This window comes from Pipistrellus kuhlii, unplaced genomic scaffold, assembly GCF_014108245.1.
Source record: "Pipistrellus kuhlii isolate mPipKuh1 unplaced genomic scaffold, mPipKuh1.p scaffold_m20_p_2, whole genome shotgun sequence".
NCBI classification, from domain to species: Eukaryota; Metazoa; Chordata; class Mammalia; order Chiroptera; family Vespertilionidae; genus Pipistrellus; species Pipistrellus kuhlii.
This window is the reverse complement of record NW_023425515.1, coordinates 82,707,849-82,733,134: the sequence shown is the minus strand read 5'-3', so window position 1 is coordinate 82,733,134 and position 25,286 is coordinate 82,707,849. Positions and strand designations below refer to the sequence as shown.

Sequence of the window (25,286 nt, the reverse complement as noted above, 5' to 3'; positions counted from 1 at the left end):
TTAATATATTCAATTCTCTTCAAAACAGTTCCACTTTGTGTATGACATAGTAAGAAAACTTTTTAAATGATTAAACATCTCTTAAATCTAATAAAATGAATTAAGCACAAAAAAATTAAAGTTTGCTTAAACAGTTCATACTGTGTACACACTAAATCAAATAAATTATCTTATACACTCCAAATTTAAATCTCAAAGCAAAAATTTAGTTACTCAATTCCATATTTTACATTGTAATCTGAAATTTAATATATCAGATCCTTTAATTTACTAACTTATTACATTATGTGATAAATGTAAACAGATTCCTTTTAAATTTAATAGAAAATTGCTAGCAACCTGGGTTTGATCTGTTATCCTAAAATGTAATAATAAAGCTTGCTGGCAAAGAAATACTTAGGGAAGAGCTTAATCACTTCAAGGTGAGAGATTGTTATTCTAAACAGAGAAGGGCTTGTTAATCAGCTGACTGGCCAGGGAGTGGAGATGTAAGTGTTGGGCCTGAAAAATACATACTTTTAGTTTTTGTAACTTTTTCCAAATGAACATGGGTATTTCAAGTCGATATCTTAAAAAGTAATTGGTTTCAAAGCTACGGATTCGTTCACCGGTGGGGTCCCTCAGCCTGGCCTGTGGAAATCAGGTGAAATTGGTAGTCTAACATCCCCCAGGGGGGTCCAGAGTGCAAGAGGGCACAGGCCAGGCAGAGGGACTCCTCCAGGGCATAAATCTGTGCATCAGGCCTCTAGTATGTATATAAGATCACCCTCCACCCTCCCTTCTTCCCTCTGAGATTCATCATTTCCATGTTTCCATGCCTGTAGTTTCCCCTCCTGCATTGAGCATCTGCCCACTGGTGGTCAGTGCATGTCACAGCTACTGGCTAGTCGGCCAGTTGGCCAGTCACTTAGGCTTTTATATATATAGATTTGTCTGCATTGTGGTATGTATCAATAGTCCATTACTCTGTAGTTTGGAGTAATGTATTCTATAGATTTACCACTTTTTGTTTATTCATTAACTTGATATAGGACATTTAATTTCTCCCCCTAGATTTTACAAATAAAGCTGCTATAAACATTCATGTTCAAGTTTTTGTATGGGCAAACACCTTCATTTCCTTTTGGTAATACTTAGAATTGACTGTCTGAATCACATGTTAGATAAGTATATAACCTTTTAAGATACTAAAAAATAATTTTAACAGTGGTTGCACTATTTCACTACTGTGTACAAGAATTACACTTCCTACATATATGCCTACAATAGATATATTCAGTCTTACCTTTTAGCAATTCTAGTAGATCTGTAGTAGTATCATATTATGAATTAATTTTGCATTATCTAATGACTTATAATATTGAGTTTTTTCCTACATCTGTATTTGCAATCTGTAAATCTTTTGTAATAAAATGACTGGTAAAATCCTTTCACAATATTGTTATTGCACTATTATTATTTGTTATAAAGTTTAGCATACATTTTATAGATTCAGAATAGAAGTCCTCCAGACATGAGCTTTACAAATATTGCCTCCCAATATGCGGTTTATCTTTTATAGTCTTAATAGTGTCTTTCAAGTAGCAGTTTTTAATTTGGTGAGGTTTAATTGAATAATTTGTTACTTCATGAATAATATTTTTGGTGTCATAACTAAAAAATCTCTGCGCAAACCAGGATCACAAAAATATTCTGTTTTGTTTACTACTAGAAATTGTAGCTTTAGTTTTATATTTGGATCCATAATATTTTGAGTTAATTCTTGTATATTTTGTGACTTATGAATCCCAGATTACATTTTTACATATAGATATCCAAATGTTCCAGTATAAATTGTCCTCTGCATTGCCTTTGCACCTTTTGCAGAAATCTATTTTTATGTGTGTTGGACTATTTCTGGACATTCAGTTGTTTAATTGAGCTAATTATTTACCTCTAACATACTCTATTCACTATTATAGCTTTATAATAAAGCTTGAAGTCATGCAGTTAGTATTCCAATTTTTTTTTTTAATTTTAAGGTTTTTGGTGATTGCTTTTTTTTTTTTTCTAGCTATACTAGGTCATTTGAATTTCTTTATGAATTCTTAGATTAACTCATTTTTTAAAATGCTCCTATTAGATTTTAAATAGGATAGTTTTAAATCTAAGTGTTATTTGAGGGAGATTAAATATTTTAAAATGTTAAGTATTCTCATCCATAAGCACATCTCTCCATTTATGTAGGTCTTCTTTAATTTCTCTCAACAGTATTTTGTAGTTTACAAAGTAGAGATTCTCATATCTCTTCCAATGTTTTTTCTTCTGATTTCCTAATTTTGATGCGATTATAAATGGTATTTATTTTATTTTTCAATTATTTATTGCTAATATAAAGAAATACATTTTTAAATATTGACCTTGTATTTAGCAATGTTGTTAAATGTGCTTACTCCAGTAACTTTTTTGTACATTTCAGTGGATTTTCTATTAATTATGTCATTTGTAAATATAGAGGTTTTACTTCTTCCTTTTCACTCTGGATGCATTTTATTTCTTTCCTTATTGTCTTATCAGAGCTTCTAGTATAATGTTAATTAGAACTAAGGATAGTAAACATGCTAGTCATGTTTCTGATTTAAGGGAGAAAACAATCAGTTTATCATTATTAAATGTGGTATTAGCTATAGGTTATCATAGATTAAAGAAGTTTATTCTATATTAGTTTTATGAAAGATTGTCTTTGTTGTTGTTTTAAAGTACAGAAAAATATTGGAAATCTCTTGAATAGTTTTTAAAATATTACCCAGTATTTCCAAACAAGGTAGGCTGGAGGAGGAAAGGGACTCTTCCCCCTGGAGACAGATGACTGGTCCCAGCCCTCCCCCCCCCCAATTCTACAGAGGTCAATCTAAGCTCATGCTTTTAATTCGACAGGGCTGAGGGTCATGGACCAGCCTTGACCATTGCTTTGCTCCTCCCTGGTTTGGCTCAAAATCAGAGCTCAGCCTCCATGGCCTCTCACTGAGGGGCTCCTGAAGAAAGGATTCTGCCTCTACAGGCCATTGAGAGTCAAAGAGGAAAACAGCTAACAGGCCTTCCACACTTGGCCTCCAAAGGAGGGCAGTGGCTGAGACATTGGGGCTGGGGTTAGCGAGACAGGGAATGGATAACTTACAATAGGCCTCCAAACTTCATAGCACGGGGGGGGGGGGCATGAGGGTAAACCTGGATTGCTTTAGCAGGCCCTGGGTGTGCTCTGGCCCAAAGATAGAAGGGCCAGTTGGACACTCCTGCTGGGAACATTTCTTTGTGGTAGAGAACACATGCACAAGGGCAGGGTCTGGCCTAATGGAGACATCATCAGAGCCCACTGCAGCCCTTAGACATTAGCAATGTCACATGCATTTCCAAAAAACAATTGAGGGCGAGGTGAACAGCCTGCAGAACAGCCACTGCCAGTGAATACTCCTGGTGGGTCAGGTGGAAAGGGGCAGGCCTAGGTTTGCATGGCTAAGAATACCAGTTAGGCTGGGAGAGAGACAGACAGCACAGGTGGCTGAGGCCAGGCATTTGACTTACCCAAGTAAAATTCCTGAATGATTAAGTCAATGATGTGCCCAGCTTTGGTTTCTCAAAAAGGAACCAGTAAACCTCAGGCCAGGGTGCAGACCCTGGGATTAGAGGGTGGTGGTCAGGCCCAGGTGAAAGAGGAAAAGGGCCCATACCGCAGCCCTGAGAAACAAGCAAGTACCCCAGGATGGGCCTGTCTGGACTTCCCCAGGCCCTCCAGGAGAAACACGTAACAACCTTGGGAGTTACCATGTTCAGCGCCTAAGGCTTCCTGGGCTGCCAGAGCAAAGCCCGTCACTCTGCAGGAGCCGTGAGAGATCAAAAGCTCCACCGGGAACATGTAGGTAAAGCCTGTTGTCAGTGCAAATGCAGCAAGTCTGGGAGGTCTTTGCCCCAGCCAACCCTGTTCTTGGTTCCCACCTTCTATGTTTGGGAAGGGAGATCCCCAGAGCAGCAACTTGGAATCTGAGGAACTTTCACAGGAGGCCCTGCCCTAGGAAAAGACCTTTCACCTTCCCCATGTGAAAACATCTAACCTCAGACATCATTTCTCTATGAAATATCTGACTTCTCCGAAAGTAATAAATATTTACCATGTCCTCTAACCAAGAAGCAGCAATGGGGGAGGGAAGAGAACCTTTGCTGTGACTCCCAACCCTAAGTGACACAGGATTCAGTCCCATGTAGCTGAGGAGGTGCAACCACGGCTGCTCAGACCCTCTGTTAGAGGAGGGGCTGGCACAACCTTCAAGGCTGGGAATGGCTCACTTTCAAGTTCTCATCTTGGGAAGAGGCCTGTCAAGTACAGGCACAGGGGCAGAAAGAAGGAGAGAGGAAGAAAATACCAGAACTAAAGGAGACAGCACAGGTGAAGAGCCCTCCCTTCTTCCTCCCAGCACTGTCTCCTTCCTCTCTCTGCCTCCACACCAGTCTCTGAGCCACCAGGTGGAATGTCAGAGGCTTGGTGATAATGGCAGGCAGGCGAGGGGCCAGCAGTGGTGGCAGACCAAGGGCGAAGGCCAGCAGTGGTGGCAGACCAAGGGCGGGGGCCAGCAGTGTGAAGAAGGAGAGGGCAGACATTGGGAACAGATGCTGATGGATGGTAGAAGCAGCAGACCCTGCAGCGGGTCCTTTTGCTACAGAGTCTTACCATTTTCAAGGCCAAAGGGTGAGTGTTCTCAAATGCTCTAACTGGGCTTGACAGCTGCCATGGAGTCTCCAGGAGGGGCAAGAGCAGGGACTTCTGGGTCCTCATGGGGGAAACCAGCCTCCCCTCCATCTGGCTTAAAGCAGGACAAGGAATGGGAACAGCTCATGAGTGGGAGGCTCTCAGTCTCCTGGGACCACAAAAAGGGGATGCTGCTGGTACTCCAGCACACCAGCTTTTATTGCAGAGTTTCCAGAAAGACACCACATTCTCAGATTTTCTTCTTGGGCACAGCCAGCTACTCTAGTAGCAAGCCCAAGCCCTGAGCCAAGGACTGTGCTTCGATATCTATGCACAGCTGAGGGGGATTCTGAAATCCAGGATAGAAGGTCCCCCAAGTCCATAGGAAGACTGTCGTCTTTAGAAAAAGCCAATTTGAAGTTGATCATAAAAATGTCCCCTTTGGTATTGCCACTGCTGCCACCTCTGGAGCTATCAGAATCCGAGGATTCTCCATTGGATCGGCCTCCTCCAGTTCTAAGTTCTTGGGAGCAAACATGGCAAAAGGTATGTCCAAACTCATCAGTGCCACCTGGTTAGTGGGTTTGTTGACAAAAGCCCCCACTTTTTGGGCAAAGACATCCTCCAAGACGTCCCTCACTGCTGTTTGATAGTTTCAGTGTCCCTGCTGCTAGAAAGTGTGGCAGCACAGTGAGCTCCATCAGAAAGGGTGCAGATTGCCAATCTCTCCTGATCAGCCTGGGCAACATAGGTAGGCTGGTTGGGAGCAGGGGATCCCACCTTCTTTCCAGGGAATCATTAGCTGGGATGGAGGGAAGGTGGAGAAAGAGGTGGTACACATTTCTTGAGAATCTCCCACAGGAATATATGTTACTCCATTGTCCTTGCCAGTAGTTTTGTAATTGCAGGGGTACATAGACGAGGAGCGAGGAGCTGGAACAGGGACAGTCCACAATGTGATCAATGATAACCCCCAGGATAAGTAGGTCCTCTCAAATTGCCTGGTGGACATGAATGCCAAGTTAATTCTGTAAGCACAGGAAAGATGCTGGTGCCCTGAGGGGTACCCACTGGCCCAACATGAACTGCCTGGAAACATTTCCCTAAGCCATTCAGTGGAACTACACCAAAATGCATCCTGTATAATATGACACATTTATGTCCTTATTTCCTGAAGAGCCTATTAGCTGTTGTCACCCTCGTTATAGCAAGGAGTCAGCAGCAAGGACAGTCTGTTGAGTACCATGAAGGGAACTTTGATTTCTTTATCACACTTTTCATTCATTTCAAGACACCAGTTTTTAGTGTCTTGAGTGAGATCTCCACACACAGAGGTCTCCCGACCACAGGCAGCTGCACAACCAGGGCCTTCTTTGCTTCGTGTGTAACCTCTGGTGTGTCTTTGATTGCTAAATTGAACCAATCTGAACTCGTAGGGGATGAAGACAAATGAGTACAAATCTTCTCACCATGTTGAGCCTGGACAATCACTTGAACAGTCTTGAGGGCAAAAATTTAATTAACTTCTCCAGACCTTTCTTGTCCTGGGAATTGAGACCAGTCGGCATTGCCAATAGGAACCTGCAAAGCTGCGACACAGAGTGGCTCGGGCTCTCATCGGAGGCAGGGACCTGGGAATGCAGCTGCACCTCTTGGCTGAAGGTTCCGAGAGCCAGAGCCGCAGTGGCAGCCTGCATGGCAGATAGACTCCTCATGCCTCAGGAGGCTCAGGGATCGAAGACCCCCGGGTGCTCACTCTCAGGACTAAGTGAGTTGTTGCACTCCCATAGACGAAAGCTCTTAAAGACTCTCCCTACAGCTCAAGCTATCACTCCTGTCTTAAGCCCCGTGGCCAGCTGCTTCTTAAAGCCGCCATCCTTAGTGTTCTGGTTGTGTGTTTTTTAAATCATTTTAGAGAAAGGGAAGAAGGGAGAAAGATATCTCTATTTGTGGCTTCACTTATTTATGCATTCATTGGTATTCGTGGATGTGCCCTTTCCTTGGACGAAATCCGTAGCCTTGGCATAATGGGAGTAGGCTCAAACCAACTGAGCTCCCCAACCCGTGCCTCAGAGAGGTTTTATGAGGACCAGAAGTTTAATTTAGACTTTTTTTTTTTAATTTTGTCTTTATTAAGATGATAATGCGAAGTTTTTATTGTTAAGGTGGAGTTATGGACTAAGTTGTGTCACATTCAAATTTCAAATGGTAAAGACTCAACCCCCAGTACCACAGAATGTGACTGTGTTTTCAGATTAGGGCCTCATTCAACCTGATTGGTGTTGCTCTAAGGAGAGATTAGAATACTGAGAAACACTAGGAATTCATATGTAGGGGAAAAAAATGGGGGAAAGACCACATGAGAACTCAGGGAGGCCTCAGTGGAAATCAAACCTGCTAAGGGACACTGTGACCTTTTTGTTTTTAATTTAAATTTTACTTTTATATTATAATTGACATACAATATAATATTAGTGTCAGAAATACAACCCCAAGTTTATATCCCATCTAATAAAATAGTAATATGCAAATTAACCATCACTCCAACACACAAGATTGCTGCTCCCATGTGGTCAAAGATGGCTTCCCCCATGTGGACACAAGATGGTCCCCACAAGATGGCCAGCAGAAGAGGGCAGTTGGGGGTGATCAAGCCTGCAGGGGAGGGCAATTAGAGCTTTCCAGACTGGCAGAGGAGGGAAGTTGGGAGGGATACAGGCCTACAGGGGAGAGCAGATGGGGGGGACCAGGCCTGCAGGGGAGGGCAGTTATGGGCAAACAGGCTTGCAGGGGAGCAGTTAGGCATCAATCAGGCTATCAGGAAAGTGGTTAGGGGGTGATTAGGATGGCAGGCAGAAGCGGTTAAGGGCATTCAGAAAAGCAGGCAGGCTAGTAGTTGGGAGCCAGCAGTCCTGGATTGTGAGAGTGATGTCCGACTGCTCGGTGGGAGTGGGCCTAAATGGGCATTTGGACATCCCTGAGGGGTCAGACATCCCTTGAGGAGTTCCAGATTGGAGATGGTGCAGGGTGGGCTGAGGGACATCCAACTGTGCACAAATTTCATGCACTGAGTCTCTAGTGTATATATAAAAGGCTAATAGGCAAAGTGTCCCCTTGGAAGATCAATCAGAAGTTTGATCGCTCGCTGTGACTTGAACTGACCACCAGGTGGTGGTGCGGAATGAAGGAAGGCCCCTGCTGGCAGCCAGAAGGCCCTGTTTGGCCCTGACCATTGTAATAGGTATGTAGTGGCATCTCATTATTGTTTCAATTTGCATTTTCTTGATCACATATGATGTGGGTTATAATTTTCTATGCATATTTTCCTTCTGTATATCTTCTTTAGTGAGGTGTTTGTGAAGGTCTTCAGCTCAATTTTTAATAGGGTTGTGCTTTTCTTTCCTAATTGTTGAGTTATAAATGTTCTTTTTATATTTGCACTAGAGGCCCGGTGCACAAATTCATGCATGGGTGGGGTCTGGTCATCCCACCCCAATGGGGGCTGATCAGGCCAGGCTGGAATGAAGGGGGTCTCAGAAGGTTGGCTGGCTGGCCCTGCCCTCAATCAGGGTGAGATGGACAATCGAGGGCTGGTCCAGCTGGGAGGAGGGTCCATGGAGGGATGGTAGGAGGGGCCAATCAGGACACCAATCAGACCAGATGGCTGCTGCAATGTGCATCACAGTGACCAGTCTTTCCAGTCATTCTGGTTGGATGGCTTTTATATATATAGATTAATGGTCCTTATGAAAAGTATGTGTTGCAAATATTTTCTCCCAGTTTTCAGCTTGTTTCAACATTTTCTTCACATTGTCTTTCACAGGGAATACTTTTAATTTTAATGATGTCCAACTTAATTATTTTTCATGAAATTATGTCTGTGGTGTTGTATCTAAAAACCATGACCATGCCCAAGATTGCCTAGGTTTTCTCCTATGTTATTTTCTGTTACTTATATAGTTTTTCATTTTACATTTAGATTGTAATCTATTTTTCTAAAGGGTTTAAGGTTGGTATTTTAGGTTCACTTTTTTTGCTTATGAATGTCCTATTATTGGTCCATCAAAACATGTTGATGAAACTATGTTTAAACCATTGTCTTGCCTTTCCTCATTTGTCAAAGATCAGTTGTTTATATTTTTTTATCTGTTTGTCTATTCTTTTGTTATTACTACATGCTCTTGCTTATTGGACCTTTAGAGTAATTCTTAAAATTGTGGAGTGTCAATCTTCTGACTGTTTTTCTTCAGTATTGTATTGGATATTTTGGGTCTTTTGCCTTCTCATGTAAATATGCAAATTGACTGTCACTTTAACACACAAGTTGGTTGCCCCCATGTGGTCAAAGATGGTCACCCCCATGTGGACAAAATTTGGCCACCACAAGATTGCCACCAAGGGAGGACAGTTGGGAGGGACCAGCCCTGCAGGGGAGGGTAGTTGGGAGCAATCAAGCCTGCAGGGGAGGACATATACCACCTACTGGGAATTCCCACAACCAAGGTATATGTCCTTGATTGGAATTGAACCTGAGACCTTTCAGTTCCTAGGCTGATGCTCTATCCACTGTGCCAAACTCATTAGGCTATTCTTTTTTTTTAAATTTAATTTGTTAGAGTTTTATAGTTTTCCTCATATAGACTTTATATATATTTTGTTAGATATACTAGTACTAGATGCCTGATGCACAAAATTTTGCACGGGGGTGGGAGTGTCCCTCAGCCCAGCCTGCACTCTCTCCAATCTGGGACCCTTGAGGGATGACTGACTGCCCATATAGGCCACTGGGATAGAGCCTAAATAGGCAGTTGAATCCCTCTCACAATCCAGGACTGCTGGCTCCCAACAGCTCACCTGTCTGCCAGCTTGTTCACCCCCTAATCACTCCCCTTCCAGCCTGATAGATGCCAACTGCTCCCCTGCTGGCCCAACTGCCAGCCTGGTTGGCCCTAACTGTCCTCCCCTGCAGGCTTGATTGCTCCCAACTACCCTCCCCTGCAGGGCTGGTCCCTCCCAACTGTCCTCCCTTGGTGGCAATCTTGTGGTGGCCAAATTTTGTCCACATGGGGGTGATCATCTTTGACCACATGGGGGCAACCAACTTGTGTGTTAAAGTGACAGTCAATTTGCATATTACTTTATTATATAAGATTCCTAAGTACTCATTTATTTGGGTACTAATATAAATGTTATTATGTTTTTAACTTCAAATTTCACTTGTTCACTGTTGATACATAGGAAAACAATTAACTTTTGTATATTAATCTTTATCCAACAAAGCTTGCTATAATTTATATTTAATTCCAGGAGTTTTTTTATTATTTTTTATTAATTTTTGTAGTCTTTTTTGTCGAAAATAATTTTTAAAGTAATTGTGAGGGGCAACAGTCTTGCCTTGTATGTGTTTTAAAAATATACATATATTTCTATTAATTTCAGAGAGGAAGGAAGAGGAGACAGAGAGAAAAACATCAATGATGAGAGACAAATCATTGATCAGATACCTTTTGCATGCCCCCTATTGGGGATTGAGCCCACAACCTGGGCATGTGCCCTGACCTGGAATCAACCATGACCTCCATGTTCCTAGGTCAATGCTCAGTCACTGAGTGACACTGGCTGGGTGTCTTGTACTTGATTTTAATAAAAAAAATTAAGTTGTCTAACCATTAAGTTTAGTAGATGATGTATATACACATTTTTTGTAGATAGATTTTAATAAGTGAGAAAATATCTTTATTTTTAGCTTGCTGATTGTTTTATCATGAATGAGTGTTGAACTTTTAAAAATACTTTTTTTTTTAACATCTATTCCTAGTGTGTAAACTTTCTTTTCTTTTCTGTTGATGTGATGAGTTACATTACTTTTTTGAATGTTAAACCATCCTTGCATAACTGAAATAAGTCCCACTTATTTTTATATTTTATATTTATTTGGATTTATTTTGCTAATATTTTGTTGAGGACTTTTGCATCTATATTTACAAGAAAGATTGGTCTATAGTTCTTTTCTTGTAAAGTCTCCCCGCCCCCCTGAATTTTGTTTTAGGATAGATAATGCTGGTCAAAATGGGTAAGTTAGAAATCATTCCCTCTGCTTTTTATCTCTTAAAGGATATTGTAGAGAACTGGTATAATTTTATCCTTAAATGTTTTTATAGAATTCACCAGTAATCCCATCTCTTCCTAGTGCTTTTTGTTTTTGAAAGATTATTATTGATTAATTCAATATCTTTATTAGATAGAAGTATATTCCAATTATGTATTTATTCTTTTGTAAGTTTTGGAAGATTGTGTCCTTCAAACAATTGGTCTATTTTATCTGGGTTAAGAATTTGACAGCATAGAGATGTTTATAGTATTCTTTTACTGTCCTTTCAATTTACTAGGGATCTAGTATTTTTGCTCAGAAATTTACTCCATTATTAATATAATCATTCTAGCATTCTTTTTATTAGTGTTAGTCTGATTAATGCTTTCCCATTATTTTATTTTTCAGTTCAATTGAAACTTCCTTTGGGAAATAAAGTCAAATCTTACTTAAATAATTGAAGCTTATTATTTCAAAAGGCATGTCATCCCAATGTTGGGAAAAATATGCCTGTCTATAACATTTGCTCACTCATATTAGATCTGACATCTGGAAATCCAATGATACTAAACAAATATCCCAATAGGGGATATACCACCACTGACGTAAATAGTTAAAAGGCATTTGGGGGGGGGGGGTAATTGGGGAAAAGTTAATATAGACTGCATGCTGTATACTAAAAGCCTAATATGCTAATTGCCCAGATGTCTGGTCATCCATTTAACCAACCAAAGCATAATATGCTAATGATATGCTAAGCCCTCTCAACCACTCACTATGACATGCATTGACCTCCAGGGGGCAGATGCTCCTACTGGTAGATAAGCTTACTGCTGGGGTCCAGCCCATTGGGACTGACCAAGACAGGCAGGGCATTCCCTGAAGTTCTCTCACAGTCCCTCCCCAGATGGTCAACCTTCCATATTCCTCCCAGCACCAGTCATGCTCTGGTGGGGTCCCTCACCCTGGTCTGTGCCCTCTTGCAATCTGGGACGCCTCAGGGAATGTTGGAGAGCTGGTTTCAGCCCAACCCCACAAGCCAGACTGAGGGACCCACTGATACACAAATTCACGTACCAGGCCTCTAGTCTATAATAATAAAAGCGTAATATGCTCATTATACCCGATATCTTTCAGGACGAACTTCCAGATGAAGCCTGGGCTGTGAGGGAAACTGGGGTCATGGGTGCCAGAGGGAAGCTGGTGCTGGCAGCCAGGGGAAGAAAGGCCTACTTTTGCATGAATTTCATGCATTGGCCCTCTAGTATTAGACAACAATATTAAAGCAGTCTTAAGAACATTAGATATATTTTATTTTTACAAACTTGACAGAGTTTTTTGGAGGTACATGGCTAACTACAGACTAGAAAAGTGTCATAATATTTGGTACCTGATTTAAAATAGTAAAAATAAATGGAGAAAATGTGGTGATTAAAAATTTGCTTTTTAATCAGACATAAATTTTGTTTGTTTTCTTTTAAAAAACTAATGTAATTTTTATACTCCGAAATATAATAACATTTTTTAAAATATAATTTTTATTGATTTCTTTTACAGAGAGGAAGGGAGAGAGATAGAGAGCTAGAAATGCCAATGAGAGAGAAACATCGACCAGCTGCCTCTTGCACAACCCCCACTGGGGATGTGCCCGCAACCAAGGTACATGCCCTTGACCAGAATCTAACCCGGCACCTTTCAGTATGCAGACTGACGCTCTACCACTGAGCCAAACCGGTTTCGGCCAAAATATAATAAAAATTTTAAAATCATCTTTTAATAGTTGAGCATCAGGAAAAGGCACACCGTTCAATTTACTCAACATATCTGTTTTTTATCAGAAAGTATCATATGTAGCATATTTTGATTGTGTACTATATTCACACAAATACAGAATGGTGGGATTTACATACTTAAACCAATTGAAAGGGATGAAGAAATAGTAACTTACATGACTTTTCAGTTCATTTATCATACGTACCATTTTCATGCATTACAAAATATTCGTGCTGTTCAGCTTTTATTTTGCCCTAAGGGTAATTTTTTCCGTGCTAAGCTTTATTCTTGAGTTCATTTTAAGTGCAAAATAACTTTGAGTCTATTGTAAGCTAAAAAAGTCAATGTATAAAACATTGTATAATAAAGCAATAAAATAATGCATAATTTAAATAATATTCCTCATAACCTTCTTCCACTCACTATTAGCCATTGTATTTTATCACTACATTATGTTTTATATACAAAGTGTTTTAATTTACTTTCCAATTATTGTTTACTACTTATATTAAGTATGTTGCTTAGTTTTACTATTTTCTAATCAGTGACAATTGCTTGGACTTGAGTTGTGGTAGTACTCATTATAATTTTTTCAATTAAAGTTAATGCTTTTTTACTTGATAGTTTTTAATTTAACATAAGAGTTTTTATAAACAAATTAAAATTGTTTAGTGAGGTATAGGTATGATTGTTAAATATAGACATTGAGTATTATGGTGCTCTGTTATTCTCCTATGTAGCATGTTTTTTATTTTTCTAAATATTTTTAAATAATTGTCACTGCTTTGTCAACTTCCCTAATATATACAATGGTCTGTTAATTCTTGCTCATTTATTAGCACATATATTACTTTTATTTTATTATTTTTGTTATAGCTACTTTAAAGAGTATAATTTTCCTTATTGAATTCTAAGGGTTTATTGCAAGCATAAAGAAGCATAATCATTTTAGTCATACTATTTAAAAAAAAATCTAATTTAGTGGTCAAATTTATGGTTCGTTCTCTTATAAATTTTATATCTCAAAATCATATGAAAAGCATGGCTCAGTGATTGGGCATCAATCTATGAACCAGAAGGTTCAATTCCTGGAGAGGGCATGGGCCGAAGTTGCACCCTATACCCCAGTGTGGGGCATGCAGGTGGCAGCCAATTGGTGTTTCTCATCATAGATGTTTCTTTCCCTCTCTCCCTTCCTCATTCCACTGTGATCTGAGAAGATGATTGATATGATTTCAATCTTCTTGAACTTGCAGAGATTTGTTTATGTGGTTGATTTTTGTGAATGACCCATGTACTCTTGAGAAGAATGTATATTCTGCTACATTGGGGTGAAATGTCAATTAAATCCATCTTATCCAGTGTGTCCTTTAGGGTCTCTGTTTCTTTGTTAAATTTTTGTCTGGAAGATTTAACCAGTGTTAAAGTTCCCTCTTATGACTCTATTGTTGTTAATATCTCTTTTAAAGTTCTCCAGATTTAAAAAAATAATAATTTAGGTGCTCCTATGTTGGGTGCATATATGTTTACCAGGGTGATATCCTCTTCTTGGATAGATTCCTTTAGTATTATGGAGTGACCTTCATTGTCTCTTGTGATGGCCTTCATTTTAAAGTCTATTTTGTTGGATATGTGTATTGCTTCTCCAACTTTTTTGTTTCTTTTCCATTTGCATGGACATTGTTTTCCCATCCCTTCACTCTCATCCTGTGTATGTCTTTTGTTCTGAGGTGGGTCTCTTGTAGACAGCATATAGTTGGGCCATGTTTTTGTATCCATCCTGCTATCATATGCCTTTTGATTGGAGAACTAAGTCCATTTACATTTAGGGTTATTATTGATAGGTACTTATTTATTGCCATTATATTTCTATATGGCTAGCTTTCTCTTTCTGTTTCTTTTTACAGCAATTCCCTTAGCATTTCTTGTAATACTGTAATAGTTTGCTGGTGATGTACTCCTCTTGCCTTTTTTTTTTCTGGTAATCTCTTTATTTGACAAACTATCTACACTAATAAAAGAGAAAAATGCTAATTGACCATACCTTCATTATGCCCACAGCCAATCAGGAGTAATATGAAAATTAACCCAACAAAGATGGAGGGTAAATTTGCATATGCAGGAGGGGCTGCTGTGTGTGACACCAATGCAAAGTCCAGTTCACCATGGGGGGCCAGGCAGGCCCGGCAGGCAGTTACTGACAATGCCTTCAGTGTCCAGGCCACTATCAGGGCAGGCAGGCCATGTGGGAAGTGCCTCAAAATGCCATGGGGTCCAGGACACCATTGGGGACTGGATAGGCAAGGTGGGCAGTGCCTGACACCACCAGCTAAATCAAGGCTGCCGTCTGTAACAGGGCAGGCGGGGGTGAGGATGGGGGTGGGAGTGGAGGACAGTGCCTGATGTCACCCGTAGGGTCCAGGCTGCCATCTGGGTCAGGCAGGCCAGGAGGGCTGAGCCTGATGCTGCCCCCCCGTTGGGTTGAGGCTGCTATCGGAGACCTGCCTTGGCAGGGATGGCCAGGGTCTCTGGATCACTGTCTGCCCCTGGCTGCCTGTGGACACCGGTGGAGCTGGATTGAACATTTTAATGAAAATGGGATGCCTGTGCCCCAGTCCACAGCACTGATCTCTGGTGAGGAAAGGATAGTGGGCAGTTAGCAGGCATCAAGGATTGGAAGGAACTGGAAGCAACCTGCAGGTGAGCTACCAGGAAGAAGTGCTAAACCATGAGGATGCAGAGGACTGTCTGAAAGAGGCCGGAAAAGGTGCAGACCAGGTGGCTCTTGCTGACACTGAGCTTGAAAAGCGCATTAACAGCCTGATGGACTAAATTGCCTTTCTGAAGAAGGTGCATGAAGAGGAGATCACCGAGCTGTAGGTGCAGATTCAGTATGCTTAGATCTCCATGGAGATGGGCATGTTCTCCAAGTCCAACCTCTCTGTAGTGCTCAAGGACATCAGCAAAAGCCATAGAGAGATGGAAACATATCCATGATAGAAAACATCAATTGGTTGCCTCCTGCATGCCCCTACTGGGGATTGAGCCCTAAAACCGGACATGTTTCCTGACCACTGGAAATCATATCAGGGACCTCCTGGTTCATGGGTCAATGCTCAACCACTGAGCCACACTGACTGGGCCCATATAATTTATATAGTGATTTAACATATATGATATACAATTACATAATGCATTTTTTAAAACATTGGCATAACTTTATGCTTAAAAAACTCTTATTCAATTGTCACATTTATATTTCCAAAGGTTAACCTTTAATTAAAAAAATTTTAAGTCATTTCAGACATTATATTTTCTATTACTGAAAATCACCTGATTCTATTTTATTCATCAACATTGAAATCCACAATTAAATTTTATTACTTTCACTGTTATTTTTTGTGGTTATATTTGTAAATAAATGTATATGTTTTCTATTTATATGTGATAAAAACATTGTATGTTATATTAGAAAATCAGCCAGACTGATGTATTTATGACTAATGACAGTTTATATCAGAATAACCAATTTTCCAACAGAAATTACTTAGTAAATAATCACATGCACTATTCAGAAGTAAAGAAAGCTTAAAGCTAATATGATCAATACCTTAATTTCACATAGATAATAGCAGCAATAGAGATGATGATCATGATAATGAATGCTTATTCAGGGCAGCAATAATACCAATTTTACCTCAACTATTTCTGAAATAGTTTAAATTGAAGTTCTTGCAGTGAACCAAGGAGAATGTAGCTAGCTGTTAGACATCTTCCCCAAGGTGGTAATAATGGCTAATTTGCCTCTACCCAAATGATCGTCAGCCAAAATTAACTCTTCACTACTGGGATAAGTCAGTCTCATATGGGCAAACATATCTAGCTAATTCACACAAACCAATATAAAATAATAGAATCTAATAATTAATATATAATAAAAATGGCTATTAGAAGACCAGAAATCTAATTAGTTATTTGTCTAGCTATGAGAAAACTAAATGTGAAGTTAAATTAAAAACAAAGTTGAACAAGAAATTTGCATTGTTGGAACTTGTTTCATATTCCTTATAGCCCTTGATGTAGATCAATGGTTAAAAGTTTATCCTTTTAAAATATGGAGTATTAATAGTAAGGTCAAAGCATCAGGAGATGATTTCCATTGAAAAGAAAGTTTACTAGTCATAGTTCCCACAAGGCAAGGGCACACCATGCTAAGGATCACATAGGCCAAAAGCAAGGTTGGTGGTATTCAGGTCAGGGTAACTATGGACAAAATTCCATTGTGGTTTTCAAAGAAATGAACAGGCAAGATAGGGTAAATGACAGGCTTAGGATTGGCTGGTTTGAATAATTTCAGTGGACTCTGTCTAGTACTAGGATGACTAGGGAGGGAATAGTATAATGGCCCAAAGAATGAGAACCTAACAAGAGAAGGGAGATATGGGGGAGATAAGAGATCAATCGAAGGACTTGTATGCATGCATATAAGCAAACCAATGGACGAAAAACTCTGGGGAGGGAGGGCATATATGGGAGTGGGGGGGCAATGGTAAGATATGTACACATATAATACCTTAATTAAAAAAGTGAAAAAAAGAGAAGTGAGTTGGAGTATATGCTCTGGATTAGTCAGTTTGTATTTATTTGAAAAGCACACCCCCAGGAGGAGGATGCTCCCTGACTGAAGAGGGAGACAAGGGAGGCATGATGCCAAGATGAGGCGACTCCAGCATATGGGGTCGTCCAGACAAAGCATGTACAGATTATGGACATAGGGTACATATTAAAATGTAAAATTTACAGAATCTGAAAACATGGTTAAGGCAATTTGTACAGTTGAAATGAATACACTACTCTTGGCTGGGCATGTCAGACAGTCTGCACACAGCTAAAGTGTCCCCTGTGACTCAAGTTTTTAATTTTCTGTTTCCATTTCTGTTCCACCCATTTAAGAAAGAAATGTTTCTTTAAAATATTTCCATTTAATAGTTTCACATAGAATCTTGATTTTTATTAAGGTAATATCCAATTCATTATATTAATATTAATATAACAGTTTATTTTTCAAAAGGCAACTCTCTGGGTTTAATAATTTATCCAAAGTAAGTGATAATGATTCAAATTCAGTATGATTAAGCCCAAAGACTGCACTTTACATTTCTTATAAATGTTATCTTTTCTTTTTAAAAAAAATATATTTTATTGATTTTTTACAGAGAGGAAGAGAGTGGGATAGAGAGTTAGAAACATCAATGAGAGAGAATCATGTATCAGCTGCCTCCTGCACACCCTCTACTGGGGATGTGTCCACAACCAGGGTACATGCTCTTGACAGGAATCCAACCTGGGACCTTTCAGTCCACAGGTCGAAGCTCTATCCACTGAGCCAAACTGATTTCAGCAATGTTATCTTTTCTTAATTGCTCTTCTTATGCAAGTATCATATCCAATTTAATCAATTATAAAATGTCTATAATTCCAGGCACAAGTAAGATTGAATATCTTTTGTTTTGATTCCCATGAAGAATTCCAATAACTCCCTCTTAAGATTATTCCTACATAGATTCATCTTGAATTATCCAAAAACTCTAGGGATATATTAAATCCACAAAGGAATATATCCTTTGAAGGTACCATGCCTGAGGATAATTTGAGTTTAACAAGCTCACCAAGGTGGTGTGTGTGTGTGTGTGTGTGTGTGTGTGTGTGTATGTGTGTGTGTGTGTGTGTGTGTATTTTGTTCTAAATGTTTTTTTTTTTTATTGCTACATAGTATCTGTATTATAGCTCAGGCTGCTGAATTTTTATGAATGATTTTCTTCTTTGAAGCAATACCAGTGCAGGCTATCCCACTCCTGCAGTGGGGCCATAAAGTACCTCAATTGGATACTTATCATTTGTTCAAATGACATGTATCCAGCTATCAGAGTTCTAATGTGATTCATCCATAGACACTCACTGCTAGAACCAACATTCTCCCATAAAAGCTATACACTGGGCTTTCTTCCTTGGAATAGGTTTTTTCTTTCTATTAAAAAAATAGACATGTTTATCTGTTTACCTATCTATTGAGATAAATAACTTCATTAACCCCTTATATTTTTCTCTAAGCTATCCTTAGCTGCCTGAAAATGCCTGACTTAGTAAAAAATTGGATACCTAACTTTTTTCCTAAACTTGGAGATGTACTTAGCATAAAACCCAGGAATTCCATTCTTGGCTATTTAACAGAGAAATAAAAAATATATATCTACAAAAAATGTACAGAAATGCTTATTGCAGCTTTATTAAAGAAAAGAACTAGAATCAACACAAAATGCAATTAACAAGTAAAATGGTTTAAAAATGAGGAATGTGTAATTAGTCAACAGTGAAAAGAAACAAATGACCAATACATGAAACCCCATGAATTCACCTCAAGTATATTTTGCTGAGCAAAAGAAAAGAAACTGTGAAATTCAATTTACTGCATAGAAAATTCCAGGGCAGGAAAGACTATTCTATAGTGAACAAAAACAAGTTTTTGTTGTGCCAGGGTAGAGGGGATACATGAATTTAGAAAATAAATTCAGGGTAATAAATATTCATTTCTTTGGACATTAAGTGAGAAACAAAATAAATTACTGAATTCCTTAAAAAACTATTTTATCAAATATTTCTATTTCTGAAAAAATGATATCTAAAGAAGCCCTGTCTTATTTTTTCTCAAATTTGATCTTTTTAGTTTTTAAAATTGTTCATTAAAATACAGTTGAGCTAAAACCGGTTTGGCTCATTAGATAGAGCATCATCCTGTGGACTGAAAGGTCCCAGGTTCGATTCCGGTCAAGGACATGTACCTTGGTTGCGGACACATCCCCAATAGGGGGTGTGCAAGAGGCAGCTGATTGATGATTTTCTCTTATCAATGTTTCTAACTCTCTATCCCTCTCTCCTCCTCTCTGTAAAAAATCAATAATATATATATAGTTGAGCCCTAGCCAGCTTGGCTCAGTGGATAAAGCATTGGCCTGTGGACCAGAGGGTCCCGGGTTTTATTCTGGTCAAGTCCATTTAACTTGATTTCAGGCCTCTCACCAGACCAGTCCTTGGTCAGGGCTCATGCAGGAGGCAACCAATCAATATGTTTCTCTCACATCGGTTTCTCTCTGTCTTTCCCTCGTTCTTCCACTCTCACTAAAAATCAATGAAAAAATATTTTGGGGTGAGGATTAACAAAAGAAACAAAAAAAGACATACATAGTTGAGATGCAATATTATATTAGTTTCATATTTACAACATAGTGATTTTATATATATAATATCACCTTACAATGTGATTACCCCCATAAGTTTAGTAATCATCCATTACCCTACAAAGCTATTAAAATATTACTAACTACTAGAAGCCAGGTGCACGAATTCATTCATGAGTGGGGTCCTTTGGCCTGCCTGATGATTGGGGCCAATCGAAGGGGGGGAGGTTGGCCAGCCAGGGGAGGGTCTGCGGGAGTTTGGCTGTAGGTGCATACTGACCACCACAGGGCAGTGCCTGCATTGAGCGTCTACCCCTAGTGGTCAGTGTGAATCATAGCAACCGGTTGACCAGTCATCCGGTCATTCACTTGTTTAGGCTTTTGTATATATAGACTAGAGACCTGGTGCATGAAATTTGTGCATTGGGGAGGGTGTTCCTCAGCCCAGCTTGCACCCTCTCTAATCTGGGACCCCTCAGAGGATCTCCAACTGCAGGTTTAGGCCCAATCCTTAAACATACAGTTGGACATCCCTCTCACAATCTGGGACCACTGGCTTCTAACCACTCACCTACATGCCTTATTGCTCCCTAACTGTTCCTTGCTAGCCTGATTGCCACCTAACTGCTCCTCTGCAGGTCTGATTGCCCCCAACTACTCTTCCCTGCTGGTCTGATCAACCCAAAGGCTTTTATTAGTAATATATATATATATATATATATATATATATATATATATATATACATATATACATATAACCCTTCAAAGAAAAAGTTACTAACCCTGCTTTACAATAAGGGCTTTACAATTGAATCATTGGGACCAGACACCAAGATTTCCTTTCTTTGAACAGTGGTGGGAATACTTATCTTGTCTTTAAGTTGCCCTGAAATTAAAATAAGATAATTACTTAGAAAAGTATAAAAGAACCATATAAAGACAGCTGTTTCTTTCATGTACTGAAAAGACAATAAAGTGGTAAAATGAAAAATACTATTTTTTTTATTCTCCCCCTTTCTCCTTTACAGCCTTTATTTAAACTTTGACATTTATTAAAAAAAAAAATCACTCCAACTTTCATTTCTTTACATTCAATATTATTTTGTATTGGTTTCAGGTTTTATATTAGTTACAGAATAGTGGTTAGACAATCATGTACTTTACAAAGTGTTCCCCAATATTTCCAGTACCCACCTGGCATCATACAATCATTATATCACAATTGACTATATTCCCTATTTAAGTGACAATGGGTTTACAGGTTCCTTCCAGTCTTTCTTTTGTGTTTCTCATCCTTCCTTTTCTTTCTCACTTCTTTCATTTTCCTTATATAGTATCTCAATTGGCCACCAAAGCTCAGTGAAGGCACTGGGACACGCTTAATCCATTTACAGACCAGGAAACTGAGGCCAATTCCAGTTGGCTGTGGAACTTGACTCAGTGCCCTGGGAGCCCTCAGAGCCATGCTCTCTGCCCTTTCTAAGGGGCAGTCACCCAGCAAACAGAATAAACCTTCCTGTCAGGCTTCCTAGCCTCTTTCTCAAGCACCTCTTCATTGTGGATGCTCCACATTCTTTCCTCTCCCTGGACTCCTGCCCCCATTCTTTACTGCCCCCGCTTCACTGGAAGGCTTCGCACTCATCACCAAGGCATGCTCTGCCATGGGGCAGGGCGGCAGGCTTGATTTTGGGTCAAGGCTGGAGCAGGAGTCGCTGCCTCTGAAGTGCGAAGTGCGAGGCAAGTTAGCACTGGGAGCTTCTCTGAATCAAGTCAGTCAATCCAGTACCCTGCAGTGTGACAGCCCTCCACTGAGGTGGAACCATCCCTCAACCCCTTCCCTTAGGGCTGTGGGTCTTTGCCGCTCCACCCGGGTGTCCTTCCCTGCCCCTTGATCCCTGGCCTGGCCCACCTGTGTCTTGGGGCCACTGCAGAACCTCTATCTCTGCAGGTGAGGCAGATCCCTGCCGTTGGTCTCCGTGAAGCTGTAAATCTGTTGCCAGAGGCTTGATCTGGGTCTCAGCAACCTCATGCCTGCGATGTTCTCAGGGCTCAGCCATGCCTCCCCTGGGCTGCAATGTTCCTGGAGCCTCACAGGAGTGGCTAGGCTGGCGGGCCGTGCCTCTCGAAGGCAGCGATCTGTCTGGGGCACCACAGGCATGGCTAAGCAGGCCGCAGACCTTCCCGAAGCCTGCAATGGACCCAGACCTCTAAGGGGGCGTCTGGTTCTGTCAGCCTCCGCCTCTCTGGCCCAATAGACTGGTACCTTCTGGGTGGTGTCTGACGCTGCCTGCCTCATCTTTCCTGCCCCCCAGGGAAGGGGAGACCTGAACCCCAGGAGCTGGCCATGGAAATGCCTGCCCCACCTGCATATGCAAATTAACCCACATCTTTGTTGGGTCAATTTGCATACTCACTCTGATTGGCTCTGGGTGTAGTGGAGGTGCAGTCAATTTACATGTTTCTCTATTATTAGGTAAGATATTCCTGGTGTTGGACACTGCATCCACCAGCTTATTTTAAAATGGGAAGATTCACCTCTTCTTTCCCTTCACTTTTGCAGCCATCTCTTACCCTCCTTCCATAGTGGCAAACTTGTTTGTTCTCTGTACCTATGAATCTGTTCTTTTTTATTTGTTTGCTTGTTTTAGATTCCACAAATCAGTGAAATCATATGGTATTTGTATTTCTCTGTTAGACTTATTGAACTTAGTACAATAATCTCTAGTTCATTCACATTACTGCAAGTGGCAAGGTTTCATTCTTTTTTGTTACTGAGTTATATTCATATACATATGAATATTCACATAGATTGCATATATCTTTTTGAATGAGTTTTCATTTTCTTCAGATAATGCATATAAAACATATTTTAATTTATATGGTCATATTGACTACTAATAAGATATCAGAGTTAATGTACTCTAAACTAATTAAGCAGTGTAGTTAAAATATTTACATTCCCACTGAAACCAGTTTGGCTCAGTGTTAGAGAGTTGATCTGCGGACTGAAAGGTCCCGGGTTCGATTTTGGTCAGGGGCATGTACGTTGGTTGCGGGCACATCCCCGGTAGGGGGTGTGCAAGAGGCAGCTGGTTGATGTTTCTCTCTCATCGACATTTCTAGCTCTCTATCTCTCTCCCTTCCTCTCTGAAAAAAAATCAATAAAATATATTTAAAAAAATATTTACATTCCCAATACATTTGCATTAAATTTTCATTTAGTATGTCACTTTAAACAAAAGAAACTTCAAATAATTCTCTTTCACATTTAAATACTAAATATCAACAAATTATTTTATACACTAATTTATCTTCATTAATTATATACATTATACAATTTACATTATTAATACATTTGTATATTTTGGTTCTAGCAATGTTTACAAAGTATCAATGTTTTACAGATAAATAAATTAGGCCTATTCAATTTTACTGGTGCTATGTAACTTGGAATTACTTCTTTCTGTCAAAGCATTAAGAGGAACTCAATTGGAATATCATCAAGCTACTAATTAAACCTCATTACCAATTTAGGTCAATTAAGGTAAACATAAGTTTGAAATATTCCAGACATTAAATATTCCAGACATCAAACAAGAGTCAACAAATGGCTAACAGCTTCTTGACCTGATATTCTGCCAGATGTCCAGATTTAGTAAACACTAAATACTTATGTAAAGATAACATATTACTCATATACAAGTGAACACTGTAAAGAACTAGAAAACTATCTCTTTCCTAGTTTAATTATTTCTTCTACTACATCATATTATTATTATTATTATTATTAATACATTTTATTGATGTTTTTTTTACAGAGAGGAAGAGAGAGAGATAGGGAGTTTGAAACATCCATGAGAGAGAATCATCGATCAGCTGTCTCTTGCACACCCCCTACTGGGCATGTACCTGCAACCAAGGTACATGCCCTTGACCGGAATCGAACCTGGGACCTTTCAGTCCGCAGGCTGACGCTCAACCACTGAGCCAAACCGGTTTCGGCTAAAGTGGAATACTTTTAATTCATAATTATATGTGTAATGATTTACAGGAATTAGTCTTGACTACAAAATTTAATTTTCATTTAAACATGAAAAACATATTTATTATCTTTATTTTTAATAAATAGAAATACATAGGTGTATATAAGTCTAAATCCACTCATCTATCCTATCTCAAAGAAATTATATACTAGAGGGGATAGTATTTAAATTTCAACTTTTAGGGAGCAAATACACTCATGAAACAAAAATAAATCATTAAAATAGAGTTTTTTGGGTCACACCAATATGTGTACCGGTATTTAAAAAGTATTCTATATGAAGTTCAATTCCTATTCTTGTTATATCACAAATTTAAGTTAGACAATCTCCATACTTTTTCTCTATTGACAAATAAAAATAGATGGCGTTAGGTTTTAAAATATGTCCCTTCCCCACATACACACACTATTTCTTTCCTTTGGTACACTTAATTTTTCCATATATATTGGTATTTCACTTATTCTGAGTATATAAATCTGCAAGATGACATTAAGCTTGCTTCTGGAGGCAAGTGTATTTCTAACACCTGTCAAATCTTCCAGAAAAAGAAATATCTATAATGTCTCTTCTGTCTGAATATGCCATCTGACACCCACTCTCAGGAAGTGTCAGACTACATCCCAGAAGATAGATGTGGCCAGATTCTCAGCAGTAGATGTTTCCTCTAGGTGTTAATATACCTGCAGAATTTATTCTCAGTAATAGGCAACTAGTCATCAAGTTATTTTGCTTTTGAGGAATCATTTTTAAAGACCAAGTGCATCAGTCTGTGTTCAATTATTCTATCAGTAATTCAGGGGAAGTTTACTGAAAATTATTGTTAAGCAATGATAGGTGAATAACTACAGAGATGGAAAGAGACTCTCAAAAGTATCCTAGGTCTTAGGGAAGAGTTCTTAAGAAAGGACAAACTTGGGGGCAGTTCACATCTCATGGAAGAAGGAGTGATTTTAAGCCTCTAAATCGATGGTGGAGCTGTTCACTGAGTATAGTTACAGTACAAGCAGGAAAGAACCCTCCAGAACTCAGGTGAGCCAGATTGATGGGAAGTATGCAGAGTGAATGGGGACACCACAGTGAGTCCCAGGCCCAAAGCACAGGGTGTCTGTAGACCACAAATAACAAAATGCCAGGGCACAGGCCAGTGAGGCCCATGGATGGGCATGCAGCGTGGTTCAGGCATTGCTGCAAGTACTGCTGATCTGGGACATTTAAAAGACCTCACTGTGCAGCTCTGCAGGAATCTAGCAAACTGTCTTATTTTCTGGAAAACAGGGTATTATGGAACAAATTGTTGCCTCAGTGTTTCTACCATGCTCAGAAGCCAGGAACCCATAAGCCCAAATAAGCTTTTTTCCTCACTGTTTGCTCCATCCATCTTCTCAAGTATGAGTCCGATAAGTACTCTAAAGCCCACCAGCATT

General features: G+C 39.5%; 1 pseudogene; it reads right to left on the bottom strand.

Moving 5' to 3' along the window:
* Positions 1 to 4,641: 4,641 nt before the first annotated feature.
* LOC118723469 lies at positions 4,642 to 6,365 on the bottom strand (annotated as a pseudogene).
* Between the last annotated feature and the right edge of the window lie 18,921 nt (positions 6,366 to 25,286).